Raw genomic sequence first — 5,000 nt, 5'->3', positions numbered from 1 at the left:
TATACATATATGCATTATTATACATATATGCATATATACATATTTACATATATGAATCCATACATATACATATATGCATATATATACATATATGCATATATATATACATATATGCATATATATACATATATGATATATACATATATGCATATATATATACATATATGAATATATATACATATGATATATACATATATGCATATATATATACATATATGCATATATATATACATATTTACATATATGAATCCATACATATATAAAGGCATATATATATATATATATATATATATATATATATATATATATATATATATATACATATTTTCATATATATATATATATATATATATATATATATATATATATATATATATATATACATGTATACATATATATACATATAGACATATACTGTATACATATATATACCTATGTGTACAAATATACATGTATATACATATATACATATACTGTATACATATATATACATATATATACTTATGTGTACATATATACATGTATATACATATATACATATATATACATAAATACATTTATATGAATATATAAATATATACACGTACATATATATACATATACTCATATATATACATATATATACATATATACATATATATACATGTGCACATATACATATATATACATATGCATATACATATATGCATATATACATATATACATCTATATGCATATATAAGTATATATACAAATATATATAAATATATATATAAATATATATATATATATATATATATATATATATATATACATATACATATATATATATGAATATATATACATATATATATATATATATATATATATATATATATATATACATATGCATACATACGTACATATATACATATATATACACATATATATACACATATTCATACATATATACATATCAATATGCATATATACATATCTATATGCATATATACATATATATGCATATATAAATATATATACATATATATACATATACATATACATATATATATATATATATATATATATATATATACATATGTACATATATATACATTTATACATACATATGTATGCATGCATATATGCATATACAAAGGTGCTTAAAGGTGTTCACGAGATCAGGAGCCTTTAGTTGATGCATATCTGTTCTGCAAGGTCGCTATCCTCGTTCTTGGCAGGTCATCTGTGGCTGCGTTAGGTAAATGTATAAAACTGCCTGGGCCCTTCTAACAGATGCCTTTATGTGAAACCATGGAACGACGCAGATCCTTGTTCTGGGAGCTGAAAATCTGCCTACACTTGGCTATTAGGTGTAGCAGCTAGTTTAAAATTACTTCAGCAAGCATTATTCCTTTCTTATTGATGTTTAACAAATTCATATTTCTTCACTTTGACATGATATTCGCGATGGTGGCGCATGATCTGCCTACTCACGGCTCCGCTTACTAAAGGTAACATTTTTTCCAAGAAACGTAGGATCTATGAGGGATTATGACTGTGATTATGTCAGTTTTTTCTTTCCCAGAACTGAAGAAAATTCATTAAATGAATCCACATTCCAAGTCTTTCTATGAATATTGTGCAAATAACTTGACTTACAATAGAATTTTCAAAGGCATCAAAATTTGTATTGTATATATTCATGCTATCGCAATAGTGCCACAAATAAGATGATAAAAATAATACCGTGACAACAGTAATCATGCTGATAGCATAATGATTATAATAATAAACAACCAAGCGATATGTAGCAATATGATAACCATGCCATCTTTAATACCAATAACACTAGCAACATTAATAACTTTTGATGTTTAAGAAACGATTATTAAGCTTAGTAACATATATATATATATATATATATATATATATATATATATATATATATATATATATATATCACACGCAGTATGAAATATTTTTTTAGTGTCCATTATATATGGAAATGCGGGTAGGTTTTCTAAATTAGGTTAGGTTTACTAGTGTTCAATTTATCACAATTACACACACGTCCGCACACGCGCGCGTACACAGAGACATATTGATTGTTTTAGATACAGCGATGTAAAAAGATAATAAAATGATTATCAAATTCCTTGTATCCATATGTTTACATTTCATTTGAAGTGTATTTGTGTCTCGATTAATTTTGAATTATATTCATTATTACAAAGTATCATTATTTACTGCTGTTCCTGTTGTATTGATCATTGATGTTTTTTCCGTCACTATTCTTATCAGTAATGATTACTGTTATCATTATTTTTGTTGTTCTGTCTGTCGGTCTTCATGGAAATTATGAATACGGATTATTTTCATGGTTATCATCGTTGATATTATTATCAATATCATTATCCGTAAGAGTGTTATCCTCATCATTGATGAGGGCTTATAATAATACCTTCTCTTATGACTATTATCAATATTATGATGTAGTGATAATGGTGATTATTATTATGGCTATTATTATCAGTGTTGCATATATCATTGGTGTTATTTTGCAATAATCATCGATGTTTATTATTCATGCCATTGGTAATAGTGATACTAGTAGTAGTGGAATTATTATTTTAGCGTTACGATTATCATTATCATTATCATAATTATCAGTATCATTCTATCCATATATATGGCCGCAAAACAAAAAACAGGTAAGGAAATAACTTATGAAAATTCTTATCAATTTTGATAAAATTCTTCTCGTGAACTGTGGCAGTTGATTCCATTATTATGTTGACAGTTCCATATGCTTAATTGTGAATGTTCATAATTGTAATGGAGCATCAGATGATTTTTTTTTCATTGATAGCATACTCTGCTGTTCATATTGTAGACAATATAAAATGGTTCATTCTGCAGGCTCAGCTGAACATTTTAATTGTCCAGTGCTTTTTTTTTTTTCTTTTTACGGATGGTGGAATGCTTTTAAGTACAAAATCATTTGCAATAAAATACTGTGCTGTTGCAAAGTATTTTATTGTGGTAAGGCATTTCATTGACTTCTTCCCTACTTATGACTAAAGTTTTCGATCAAAAAGAAGTTGCTACACTTCCAACTGACAGACAGTCGACAAGGATTCGCAAAGAGAAATTGCCTCCGAAAACAACTTCACTACTGTGTGAATCATTAAAGCTGTGCTCAGTGAAAGTAATAAATAAACTTCTAGCTAATTATTTAATCACAGTGTTCGTATATATATATATATATATATATATATATATATATATATATATATATACATATACAGAAAATGTACCATCTTTTAGGACAAAAACTGCATTTGGTAATTTGGTTGTGGATTATTCTATTTGTTCTTGGTATTTATTATTATTTTCAATCTTGACATAATTCTTAATTTACTTAGCTACCCATAACTGTTTAAACTATTTGTTAACATCTTTTTTATACTTTGATTTCTTACTTTTTTTTCTATATGATATACTTCAGGGGAAAAATATCTTTGCGGCGGAGTGGCTACTGCTTCCCCGCGTCCTGTTGTCGTGTGGGAACTTCGAAACCCTTAAGCCTCATAAGCCTTGGGCCTCTGGTATAGGGCGCATTGTAATCGTGTTTGGCTGACTCACAAAGCAATTATAATGAAGTTTGTCGTTATTTCCGTGGTGGTGTTATTAGTAGCTGCGAGGGTGGAAGGCCAGGCTCTGGACGTGGATCGGCGAATCGTGGCGGCCGAGCTGGACTCTCCTCGCAAGGTGGAGTATTACGCGTCGTGCGCCTCCGGCCAGGGAAGCTGCGATACAAGAGGCCTTCAGCTGCGCACATACATTCCCATTGTCGCAAGAGGCCAAAGGTGCTTCAGGTGTTCGCCGCGAGAGAACAGAAACCTTCGCCTGATGGTCTCCACTCTGCAACGTCGCTATCCTCGCTGTTGGCAGATCCTTGTGCTGGCGGCGCAGGACCTGCCCACTCCTTCGGCTCGCGGATGCGCCAACTCAATTGGTTATTTGGGCCCTTCCAGTTCATGCAATTATATAAGACCATTTTGTTTATCAGCTTTAGTGTAAGGATCCCTTTTCAATAAACGTCCTTGTGTGGATACGGCGGTCTTATTTCCAATAAAAGTTATTTTTAAAATAACTGATAGATGCGCATACCCGATCTCAATTTGTTTAATCAATAAAGCGCTATGAGGAATACCTATTTCATCCTCTTGATAATGATATGAATCCAACACCTGCCTTATTACTAATTCACAAAATGAGAAATCTAGACAAGAATGAGAAAACAGCCATAATATGAAAGCTAGCATTACCAATTTTGAAACAAACAATAAAACTATGGATATCAAAGTAGCAATAACAATAATGATATTACTGCTGAACATATTAGCATTGTTACAATTATTAATAGCAGCAATGAAAATTATGTTCCTTTTAAGTAGAAGATAATGTTAAAGAGTATACATAGTAATATTGACAGCAGAAACACATTGGCAGTATCTATATATACAAGTGTTTGCCATGTCCTACGGCTGTTGTCCGCCCAAAACACGCTGCTTGCATAGTTACACGTTTTACAAATTTGCTTTCATGATTTACTTCCAAGAAAAAAATGTGTTATAGACATTGGAGATGGGCTTTGTATGGGAATTCCCAGAGTGTTTTTTATGAGAATGCAAGTAACCATGAACTGCAGATTTTTGGCTACGAAGTCATGCAAAATATGTAAGTGTTTGCAGCAAAGGAGCTGCGCATAATCTGGCATACCCCTCTATATTTATGGACATTAGTATTTTTGCCTTGCACAAATAAATCAGCTGACTAAGAAATGAACAAGGTAAAGAGTAAATCAATACAAGAACTTTTTAAAATAAATAAATGCACAGATAAATTGGTAAAAACGTAATCTTGCAGATATATCTTGATTAAATTAATATTCCTCCCCGCTATGCTGATAATGGCCTGTCAGTCCTTATTATCGGTGAATTTTGTTGGCACTGGCAATAGTGCCAATAGTGAAG

The sequence above is a fragment of the Penaeus vannamei genome, chromosome 40 (genome assembly GCF_042767895.1).
Source record: "Penaeus vannamei isolate JL-2024 chromosome 40, ASM4276789v1, whole genome shotgun sequence".
NCBI classification, from domain to species: Eukaryota; Metazoa; Arthropoda; class Malacostraca; order Decapoda; family Penaeidae; genus Penaeus; species Penaeus vannamei.
This window is presented reverse-complemented; position numbering follows the sequence as displayed.